At 38.1% G+C, this 12,048-nt stretch overlaps 1 protein-coding gene across 13 annotated transcripts in view; it reads left to right on the forward strand.

Annotated features, from left to right (window-relative positions):
- The window catches only part of POU2F1 (POU class 2 homeobox 1), a 116,937-nt gene that overhangs the window by 18,644 nt on the left and 86,245 nt on the right, over nt 1-12,048 (forward strand). For 2 of the 13 annotated variants that reach the window (XM_021550164.4, XM_021550165.4), the window contains exon 1: nt 1-12,048. This exon is cut by the window's left edge and continues 13,130 nt beyond it; it is cut by the window's right edge and continues 29,051 nt beyond it. The exons of the other annotated variants lie outside the window; for them this stretch is intronic. The gene's annotated coding sequence lies outside the window, so the exon portion shown is untranslated. 13 annotated transcript variants of the gene reach the window in all.

Raw genomic sequence — 12,048 nt, forward strand, 5'->3', positions numbered from 1 at the left:
TAGAGAATATTATCTAGCCTTTCCTTCCCACAAAAGACCAGGTAATTTCTTGACGTTACTCCCAAGCTGGGCTAGTCTAGAATTCTAGGATTGAACTGATGGAAGGAAGAACATCTTTCTTTATGGCAAACTGATATAACTGTGTGTGAAAAAATTGCTAACTCAAAATGAGGTTTTTAGTCATGAGATGGAGATGAGATCATTCAGTTCTCGGCAGCATTTGGCTGAATGAATGTTGCATTTAGAAATAGTATTATGGCAGTTAATACCAGACTGAGTATATATGGAATTTAAAGCTCTGGACTGTTGGCAATGACACTTTCTCTGAAGGGAAATGTAAGGGCAATGGAAGTGTAAAAGGTTTTGGAGTACTTGGGAAAAGTGATCACATCTACAGTGCTTCAGTATGTGAAAACAAAAGGAAACTTGAAATGGAAAAAGCAAAACTGAGGTTTACTGCGTGAATCCCTTGTTCTGCTTTGTGAATGGATGGGCACATGGCCTGTCTTTACTAGATGGAGCAGAAAGGAGTGTGCTGCATTTTCTCAACTCAACATTTGAGAGACTGGGATGATGATGTGATGGGGAATGACAACAAGAAAACATCCACCCCATAATTTTCTTTTAGAATTATTAAATGTAACAATGTAAACTTACAGTGCTCTCTTTTATTCCACTCCAAGTGCTTCTATGAGAACCAGTTATGTTCTTACCCACTGGGACTCAGAAAATAAATAAGCAAATTGCCTCAGTTAGTGCTCTGGTTCTACTTAACCATACAGCATAAACCCAATGTAGAGCATTTGCTCCAGTTTCACATTACAGACTTTAACATGTTCTGTTTATACAGGGATGCTGAAACCAACCTTTTCAGTTATTACCAGTTATTCCATGCTAGTGCATGGAATAATGGCAATATTTGTGAAAGTATGGGAAAGTATTTGTCTTGCATTTCAGGATACAGTGACAGTGGCTTGAGTTTGTGTTTAATCAGTCTCTAATGTTTTTAGTTTGGCACTTTCTTGGTTGCAGCTTTGAAGACCTTTCCTCCAGGTCAGCGAGGAGGAAACCTATGCTCAGTTTCAAGAGGATTTCAGTGAAAAGCATTAAAGTGCTTGGATGGATCTTCTTGCAGTGCCTTCTTCATAGTCCAGAACCAAATATGGTTCAGATTTGGAGTGTGAAAGACAAGTCAACAGAAGAAAGTGGAGACTTTCTTGAAGCTCTGCTTGTTGCTGTACATAAGTTAGGAAGCTGGAAGTACCAGAAAGTACTGGAGTGAAAAGTACCTGGTGAAAGGCTGAGCTTCTAAACTTTGTCCTGCTCAGGGTTCCCTTGTGACCTATTCACTCATCCATGGGTCATCTTTCTGGATATCAGGTAACCTAACTCACCAATTCTTTGCTGCTTGCAATCTCCTGGGGAAGGCTGTGAACAGCATCACAGGTAGATGTGTCCCATCTTCTAACAAAAACTCTGTCCTCTTTAGAGGACAGGGTTTTATTGAGTTCATAAATTGCTACATCTCTTGCAAAGACTTACATAGAAATTTCTACATATCACCTTCAAAGCAGGTTTGAAATTTATTTTTTGGAAAGCAGGTGGGATAATCTTGATCAGTACAGAGGGGCTGGTCTTAGCAAGAATTTGTTAAAATCATTATAGGTGAGCATTGAATTAAAAATTTGCGTTAATTGGGAGCGGTGTGTAAACCTCCATGACAAATTTTTAAATTGAGATGGTGCTTCTCCCCACAGCCAGGTCTGTGACTGGGAGTGCAGTGGAATGGGGGTGACATGGTTATCTTGGCCTCAGCAGGCTGCCTGGTTCCCTTTTGCTGCAGCTCTGATTCAGATTACCCAGCAGTCCCCGTGCTTTGCTATGATCAAACGATACAGCCCTCACGGAAAAATGTGCTACTCAAAGCTCTGTGTGGCTCCTGTAGCCAACTTGATCTATACAATGGGAAATAGGAAAGCCTTCTTTATCTGATTAAACAGCCGACTTTGGCATGAAATCTCCTTTTTAAAATCAACTTGCTGGAAGTGCTATGACAATAAAAATGCCTTTTTTTCCCCCTCTTGTTGTGAAAGCAAAAAAAATTGACTGACGCTTCCTCGTTTCATGTATTACTGCCAGAGCGTTCTCTGACATTCTTTGAGTTTAATCATCAGATGTGATACCCTGGTTGTACTTAAGCACAAAACTTTTCAGTGCTCTATTAACTGCCAGTATCTGTGCTACATGAGGGTTTTTTTATGGTGACCTCAACTATTGTTTCTTCTTGCTTGCTATATTGGTGTTAGATGGAGCAATAACAAAATGAATTATGTCTCGGTGGCAATCATTAAATTGGAGACATCACCTCAAATATAAATGGTGTCAGGATGAACAGGTTTGAGTCCTGAATTTCTCTTTAAAACAAATGTAAATTTTGGGAAATAACTTTTAACACACAAAGTACATTGTAAATGTAAAATATAAACATGGTTAACAGGAAGAAGTTTGGTAAAGTTGACTGTATACCTAAGAAAAAAAGGGACAAGTTAATTATGTATCTTGTTTTTTTAGAGAGCTCCATGAATGTGTGTATCTAATTTTAACATACTGGGTCTTGCCTACTGAAGCTCCCTCTGCAGTCAGTGTAGCTGATGGTTCAGATGGTGAAGTTGGTCTTCACTTCTAAATAGCCATGAAACAGTGCTCCTTGTGCATCCAGATCATAACAAATATTCATGAACCTTGGAAGATTAGCCTAGTTTCTGGTTCTGGTCTGATTTCTAGTTTTGGTTCTTCTAGATAATTTTGATAATTGGGAGCTCAGAAAAGGTGATATTATTTGGACACTTTGATGTCTCGCTTAAGGTTCTCTCCTTGATTACCAAACATACACAGTCTTGCTTTTCTGCAGTGGTAGAGGAAAGATTTGGGGGAAAAGAAGAGGAAGCAAAGAGGCAGAGAAAGAAGCCTTTGGAAATGGTTTGGAGAAAGATATAACAGGAAGAGAACAGCTCTGTAGGAAAATAATACTCTGCATATTCTTTATAAATAATGCATCATGTGGGTGAGCTTCATGTCTGCATCTGTGGTGTAGCAAATAGAGATACTTGCCTAGTTGTAAATGCCAAGTGTTGTTGGAGTAAATGAGGGAAAACTCACAAACTGTGAAGGATAAGTCTGAGGATCAGTGAACTTTTTCTTTTGTCATTCAGTTATTTCTTAGTACCTGTAATTAAAAAAGAGCAGTTGGAGTAAGAGCAGTGCTCAAGGCATGCAACCTCAGAGTTTAGGCAGAGATTGGCATTTCATTTGGCTTCCCAGGTTTGTGGCGTTTGCGTTGGCTTCTGCTTCTCAGATAGCATTGATTTAGTAGAAAAAAAAATGTTTACAATAAACACTACCTTTCATATAGTCTTTGTGAGCACTATTATTAATTGTAGGCACAATTAATTATAGGATGAGGATAATAAGCAAATTTGATGATAAGTAAGGCTGGTATCTAGTCTGGCTGGTGAAGAGTTTAATTGAGATGTTGTCGTAATAAAAGCAGTTGTCCACAGCTCTTACAGCAGAGAGGGCAGCATTCTTTGGGCTCTGAGGGAATCACAAGGCTCCATGTAGGATTTCTAGGGATGATTTCAGTTTTGAGAGCATGTAGAGCATTACATGGGGATATACCTCTTCCAAGCCAAAGGAATTTTTTCATCATGTTTTACAAAACACACATACATTATAATAGTTTTGTTCTTTGACCCAGGATTAAATTAAAATCTGGAGACTATACAACTGAACTGGTTGTGCTCTGTTGGCGAGTTTGTATTTTAATTTGGGCAGTGTCTACAATGGGGAAAAGACATAGACTTCTTAGGAAGGACATGGATGTTTGATATTTCTTGTTCCAGAAGCTTTGCTTGAGAAGCTGCATTGGATTTATTTCCCTTTTAGATTTATAAAAGCTACCCTGAACACTCAGCTGTTTAAATACTGGTGTGATGTGCCACTGCAGAGGCGTTTTACTTTCATATTGCTTTCATTCAATAAGATGCGCATTTTTTCTTTATAAATGAACTCATATTCAGTAGTGCAATTGATGAATTCTCCTCCTCTTTTTTTCCTGCTGTAACACTGGCAAACAGTTCAGTTCATACAGGTGTCAGTGCTTGATCAGAATTGTGTGATCAGAATTTTCTAATGAGGGGAGGAAACAGTAAGAACTGGTTTGAAATCACTTTTCAAGGTCCAAAAAGAAAAAAGAAAGCAAAGCCATCTTAAAATTAACAGCTGGAGTATTATTCTTTATGGCCTTTCAGAAGGGAAAGAATAGAGGTGGATTTTTTTTTTGGCTTGTATAAGTGCAACCTTACACAGTTTTCCCCTCATTTTTCTCTCATGTTCACCCCTCATCTTTATCCTAGAAATGTAGTTCCTCTTCTGATGTCTTTCCTCTGAGGTTTGTCCTCTGTGACGCAGACTTAGTTCAGTTGACACAATCTCTGATTCTGTTCAGTTCTGCTCTTTTTTTTCATCATGTCTCATGTTAGTTTTGGTCAATTAATTTTAATGATCTTTTTAGAGAAATTCTTTCTTTTATTTCAGTTTGCTGTTTTTTTTCTGAAGCCCAAGTAAGTTGAAAGCAAAAATAAAGCCATTCCAAGTGGCTTCAGGGTGCTTAGGACAGAGCAGTGTCTGCACAAGGGCACTCCACCCCATCTTGTAAATAAAAAACTTGAGTGAGACATGTATTTCAAGGCTCTGGTTTCTGTTTTCTCTCAGTAATGGAGGTGGGATTAACCACATTTAAATAATATTTTGAATATTTTGGGGTGGACTCCTTTTTTTTTTTTTTTCTGTGAAGATGTTTCTACAAGGAGAGTCAATAAATTTTTTTTTCCTTTCCCCAAACCCACAAGATGGAAATGAGGAAGTCCTTCACCATCCAGGTTTGCCAGATCATAGATGAAATACTGTGCTACCTGAAATGACTAGCTTCTGACCTTACTCATTGGTCATAAGAGATTTTTTTTTCCTTTATACAGGATGCTTGTATCCTGTTTGGAATGACATCCTAGGCTTTATTTGGGTCCACTTGGACAACGCTGGCATATAACACTTCTGCTAGACATCTCTTGATTTTTATGCAGTTGAGTAGTTGAGGCAGATAATGTCTTTAATTTAACTAGTTTCTTCTTCCTAAAGGATGACTTTGAGCAGCAGCTGAGTAAGAAGTATTTTGAAGTGGGAATTGCATATAATATAAGCTGCATAATAAATCAGGTGTGATTGCTAGACACACGAGTTCTGCAAACACAGGTTGGTCAGATGAGGATATTTGGTACTGTTAAGAGACTCAAGTGTGGGAGGAGAAGTGATTTTCAGGCTGCTTTGTAGCATTGATGCTTCCGTAGAGCTGAAACAAATGTTTGGCATACAAACTCCTATGACTGTTTGATTTCAAAAGATGATCCCAGTTTACAGTAATAAAAGCCTATTTTATATTTATAGTGTTCTAGGAAGGAAGTTTTCTTGCCCTGAGAAAGTCCCTTTAGGACTAGAGAGTCTGTAAATGCATTACAAGTTGTGTCTGTAAACTGACAGCACAGTGCAAAGCTGCAGTTGAGTGCCAGAACTTGCATTTGTAGTAGAAACAGATTTTCATAGGCCTCTGCTGCAAAATTATGTACTCTTATACTTAAAACTGTTGCTTTGAAATGCCTTCCATGGGTTTTCAGAGGATGGCAGTTGGATCACTTTTCAATTGAGTAGCAATTTGAAGGCACTGTCTTCCTTCCTGAAGTCTTGAATGAGAAGTTAATGCTGCAAGAATGTGCTCTGCTTGTTAGAGTAGTCTTATCAGTAGGCTGGGCTTTAATTCAAGGTAAAAGTGAATGGACAAATACTCGGGAATTATATGACACTTCCAGGCTTTCTTCCTGAGAAGCCTGCTCTTCTGTCTCAAGGCTACCATAATCCATGTTCTTCACATGCAGAGAAGAAATGAGGACTCTCTCTGAACTTCTCATTTGGTGGAGTTTTAGCTTTTTTATGGAAAGACTGCTTGTTCTTACACAACAAATACCTTATTAATTGTTCTGTTTAACAACAGCTGAGGGGAAATTATATGACAGGGTGAAGACTGGTCTTTTTTATGAAGAAGCAAGAGTTTTAATTACTTTGTTTCATTTTAGAATAAGGATCTTGTCATTATAAAATCTAGGATTAGCTTTGGCTTCCTTCAGCACTATGCTATGAATATGCAGAATCCTGCAGAAATGTGGAGTACACACTTGATCTTCATATAAGAGGAGAAAGTATTTCTAGCTATAACAGCTCTAATTAATTTAATTACATTGTGCCAGTAACAGAGGGTTTAGGAATGCTGTTATAATTCAGTCATACTTAAGAACTCATTTCTGCATGTAGATCTTGGGGCACAGCATGTCCATTCATCAGGATTCTGGTAAAACTTGAAGATCTGTAAGGATGAAAGAATAAGAGCTGGTGGAGGGATGAAGAGGGATATTTAGAAATTCTTTTGTTGCACTGTACAGCAGTTCTAGTCAGGAAAATAGACTGGATGTTGCCTTCTTCAAACAAGAAATTTGATGTGCTTGTGGAAATTTGTTGTAAAGTTCAGCTTTTCAAAGGGACATAATAAACCAAAGGTCTCAGCATTGTCTTTCTGTATTTCAAGTCAGAGACTTCCAGGTCTCTGAGCTTTGATCTCGGAGCCAGCAGTGAGAGGCACTGCCTATTGCAGGATCATTGCAACTCTTGGCACCATCACCAAATTTTAATTTTATTGTTGGTTAGGGATTCTTTTGTCTCAACTGCAATTCCTTGAGGGGTGTTGTTTCGTAAGTATTAGCAGATCTTCCCTGTTTCCCTTAAACATAATTCTGCCCTGAGGTGTTGCTGTTTCTTCCCTACATTAAGGTCGTGTGCATTTACTTTTAACATATTCAGCTCAAGATATTTCATATCCATAATGTACTTCCTATTTAAGCTTTTGGATGTTGTGAGATGGGAAATAGGACTGCCTAGGAAATAAAAACTACCACGTTGTTAACTGAGGAGCAAAGAAATCAGATACAGAATATGTAGTAAAATAAATTGTTTGCAGCATTGTTTTGGCAATGAACTTGTATCCTGACAGAGAAACTTTGAGATACTGTGTTCCACAACAAAGTAAAACAAAATTAAATACAATCCTTAAAATAGGGGTTGATTCCCGAGTCAAATATTAAGATGCTGCTTTTCAATATGCTACTGTGAATAAATTCAGACAACTGAGGTTAGGACTTGAGATTTCACTGGTTTATACTGCCTCCAAATGGTATTTTAAGCAAGTTTCCTTGCTTACATGTTCCTCAGTTTCTCAAGTTAGTATTTTTTATTTGATTTTGTTTCTCTCAAGTTTAAAAAACCCAAACAAACAAAATGTCAAACAAGCAGAAACCAAGTAAAAAACCACCCCCAGACCAAAATCCTGAATAACCTGCCTTGTTGGGTGCTTGAGGTAGGTAACATTTGGGATGCATTTTGTGACCATTGGATAAAATATACATTCCCTTCTTCCCACTTTCATTTAAGTATTGCTGGAGTAAATAATTCCTAATGTTGTCCCACTGATAAAAGATACCTCAGACCAGATAGGGTACCACAAATAAAGGTATGTTCTTTTACTTTTCCTGCCCAAGAAATGCCAAGTGGCATGATAGCAATTTTCAGATTCAGGTTCTTTTTCCTTGAAATCCTGTCTGCTTTATGTTACTCAATATTCAATTTGTAGTTTTCAGAGTGTTATTCAAGCTACAACCCTTTGCAGCAGTTGGCTCATTTTCTACTGTCTGTTCAGGTTTTGGTGGTCTGATTGCTGTCAAATGGCTGCATTGTGTTATTTGGTTAGCTTTCAGATAGGTCTCTTGGATATTTTGGAGCTCACACTTAAAAAGTCATAGCTGTAGTAATCTAACACTGATCAGAAATTTTTTATTTACATTCTCAAAAATAAGAATTTATAGGAATTGAAAAGTATGGTTTTCAAGGAAGCTTTGGCTCTGTTACATTGGATTCTGAAAAAGAAAAGCCATACAGATAGAAAAGCAGTTGTAGTAGCTTTTCTGATTGAATTAGTAGTGAATGCTCTTCTAAAAGAAGCCTTCATTATTAACTCAAATCAGTTACTAATACATGGGGACAGCTGAGTGAGGAGTCACCAACAGTGCACTGGAGGTAATTTTAGGAAGGACTTAAGGAATGCTCTTCCTAAGTGGCATGGTATGAGCTGCTGCTGTGGTGAAGCAGTAACCAGGTACCTGTGGTATCCTAACCAGTTGCTGTTTAAATGAAGGTGATGTCAAATGTTTGCTGTTGGTATTTCAGTATGGTAAAAGAAGGGTGAATAAATTGAGAGGAAATGAACCAGTCTTTGCTTAAAACTCTTGAGTGTGTGGTGCACAAAGGGAAGTTGTTTCCTCTACTCTGGTTTCCTTGATGAGTCTCCTGGCTCCTCTAGAAGAAGCACGATGGCTGTTTTTAGTTGCCATAGGAGTTGTGTTTTGCCAAGGCAAGAGGAAGAACTCTTCTGGCAGAGTAATTTTAGTCAAGATATGAGGGAGGTAACGTTCTTCTGGTATAAAACATAGACTGTGGTGTTATCAAGACCAGCCACTGGTAGTAAACCAACACAGAGTTGTTAGAGCACCATTTACCTTAACTGAAGCCTTTGAATTACACTAAAGCCATAGGTATCAGAGCTACCGCTTTTATAAGCATAATTTGACTGTTTATGATAAGGATGAGGTTACTTGGCTTTCTGCCTTACCAGATTTGGGAAGCTTGTGATACCAAAATCAGCCAGGAAAAAAACTACAACAACCTGAAGTATTAGAAAGCAGGCATTCTCTATTATGGACACATCCAGAGGATACCTCCTCTAACCAGATGTGTATGGTGAGGTTTTACAACAGGATATTTATTCCATCCTGGTCAAACACTCATCACAATGTATTTCCTAGCTAATACATAAACATCATTTTGTCCTAGCACTAATTTCCATGCATCCATCTCCATGGGAAGTCCTTTTATGGTCCTGGAGGGTCATCCAAAGGGGTCTCTGGTGGTTGTACTCAATGAGTTCTTCAATATTAAAGGTGACCTTTCCTTGAACATCTTTGGGCATGTGCTGTTGCTTCTTGTTACAGAATTTGGCAAAACCCCCACTATATTCCTCATTATGTGTTTATCCACTGGTTCCAGCTATGTTAATCATCCTGTGCATACTTTTAATTTCTTTTATCTTGGTTTTTTTTTTTTTTTTGTTTTGTTTTTTTTTGGTTTTTTTTTTTGTTTTGTTTTGTTTTGTTGTTGTTGGTTTTTGTTTTTTTGTTTGTTTTTTTGCTACTTGGTCTTTAAGATCTATCCAACAATCTCAGGGGAACTGAAAACTTGTGTTATTTACCACTTGCACAAACACCTTCTCAGAGCATGAGACTACTTCACAAGTTGTAGTCTGTATGGACCAAACCTTATTTAGGAGACAAGATCTATCCATTTCATATATGTAAGCAGTAGTGTGTCCCTCTTCATCATTCAAACAATAGCTTTTTTGCCAGCAGCCACACCTGCTGTTGAGAGAAGGATTCAGAGGCCAAATAAAAGGGCATGCTTAGGATGTGTGGCAGTGTTGGCTTAGGGAAAAACCATGCAGCAATTCCACTTTCTACTTTGTTGGTGTCAGGAACAAGTCTCTCTCAGAGTAAGAGTATTCATACAAGAAAAGCTGAGCTGCCTGGACAGTGTTTCCTTCTTTAAGAAACATTATTGAAACGGTGGCAATAGTTTTTGAGCATTTGTTCCACCATATTCGCCCTATGTTGACTTTTGAACTAAAGTAACTAAACTGGTTTAATATTGCTGCAGAATGTCATGATCATTCAGGACTTGCTACCTCACAGTTTCAGGGACAGAATTTGTTATGTTAAAGGGTCTTGTACCAACAAAATTGAGGGGTTTGTATTTTGGAATTTGATGAGGATGTTGCTTTTTTTTTTGCTCTTAATACTCTTTTTTACCTACTATGCTCCTATAATCACTTTAGCCTTAAATTCTGAATAGAAGTTATATTTAGTGCAGTTTCATATTAGTTTATCTGATGTCTGGCCCTTGATGAAGCAGATCCCCATGCCTTTTTGACTGTTAGCTTTTATACCTTTCCGCCCTGCATATTTTATTTTGTAATTGAACAGTAAAGATATAGCTGTTTAATTTGTTAATTAAGTGAAAATCTGTCCCTCGTTTCTGGGTTTATTTTTCACTGTATCAGGTGGGGGATCCAATTCTCAAGGTGCCACATAGTAACTGTCGGACAGAGGTAAGCAGTGGGAGCATTTGCTCTTTGGGATAATCTTGGCCCTTCACTTTGGTGCAACTACTCTGTGGTTTACCTATTTTGGGGAACTGTGGCAGCAGTGTGATGGCCAGCTCTCTGTGGTGTGTTTTGCCTTTTTTTTTCTTTCTTTTTTTTCTTGTAATGCTGACACGAGAGTGGATTGCTGCTGGACAGAGAGGATCTCATGTTTCCATATGCTTGCAGCATTCCTGTTATTGGTATTGCCACACACCCACCGCCAGGCTTCTGCTAGGCAAATTCCTGCTGCCGCTGGGAGGCAAGTGCAGTGCTGAGGTCAAGTGTGCAGAGACCAAGGGAGCATGGAAAGTCAGGAACTCTGTGTAATAACCCATTTGTACTTCAGTTTAAAATGGTGCTGTTTCTGGCCTGTGTGAGATTCTCTTTAAAGAAGCAATCTGATATAAGTAAAGTCTCTTTGCAACAAAGAAATGCTTTTGCCTGATTGCTTTCAGTTCTGGTTTGATTTTGTAGTCGTGCTTTTTCTACAGACACCTCTAGGAAGTGGGGTTGTGGTTTGACTAGGGAAGAATGCCAGGAAAGGAAAAGATTATGAGAATGTGGAGGGATAATGATTGTTACGCTTATTATTGAGTTTATTTTTGCTTCTTGCTGTGGGTCTAGTATAGCCCTGAAATATGATGTGTCTTAAAGTAAAATAAAAAAGTGAGAGCAATTACCTGGTTTTGGTAGCATGGCAACATTTCTGGAGAGATTCTCTGAAGTATTCCCATTGGATATGCACAATTAAGGGAAGTAAGTAGTCTGGGATAGAATATATAATCTACATAGTGACTTCTAGAATAGAAAGCCTCTAAGTAGACAGGTGATTGTGTGCATCACAGGAGAAGGACTGTATGAAAGCTATTTATGCAATATACATATTCCCTCTCTGAAAGCTAAGTGAGCCTATGCCTGGGAGCTGCAATAACAAAACAAACAGATGAGATTTCTTTTTAACTTTAAAATAATACAACACTGCTGCCTCCAGTCAGCATGAGGGTGAATGACTTCTCTTTTGTCATCTGTATGCTGGATTAATGCAGTATATTTTATTTGTGTTGCTTTCTGAATTGTTTCTTAATGACTGGTTCAAGTGTGGTATATGACTATAGTCTGCTTGTTACCCTGAATATTATGGTATAGCTGTATTCTAAAAGTCCTGCCTTAAGAAGCTGTGCTTAACAGCTTATTCTCCTGTGTGCATATAAATACTGAAGGAGTGGTGACTCTTATGTCAGTCAGTATCATCATGATAAGTGTTACAAGTATTTTGGTATTTTCTTTGCATTTACTTGGAATCTACTGCTGCCTAAAACTTGTTTTTCAATCTTTTGGTTGAGAATTGTCAGAAGTCAGTTGTTGGAACTATTAGGCTTAAGCCAGAGGGAAGGTTTTCTATAAATTGAATCTCTTTTAACAGGAAACAATTATTTTTCTACTATAGAAAATTAGTGGTGGTGTGTGTTTCCAGTTCCCTGATTAACTTTCTAATTTTTGTAACTTTTGAGCAATTTGTCAAAAAGGCAGATGTGCTTTTTCTGTAAATTTCATGAAACTGAGCTGGGGCAGGAGGGGGATCTTAGAAATGCTCAGAGAAGATGGTGAAAAGGACTTGTGTTACAGGCATTGAAGAGTTA

Source organism: Lonchura striata, chromosome 1 (genome assembly GCF_050655825.1).
Source record: "Lonchura striata isolate lonStrDom1 chromosome 1, ASM5065582v1, whole genome shotgun sequence".
Lineage (NCBI taxonomy): Eukaryota > Metazoa > Chordata > Aves > Passeriformes > Estrildidae > Lonchura > Lonchura striata.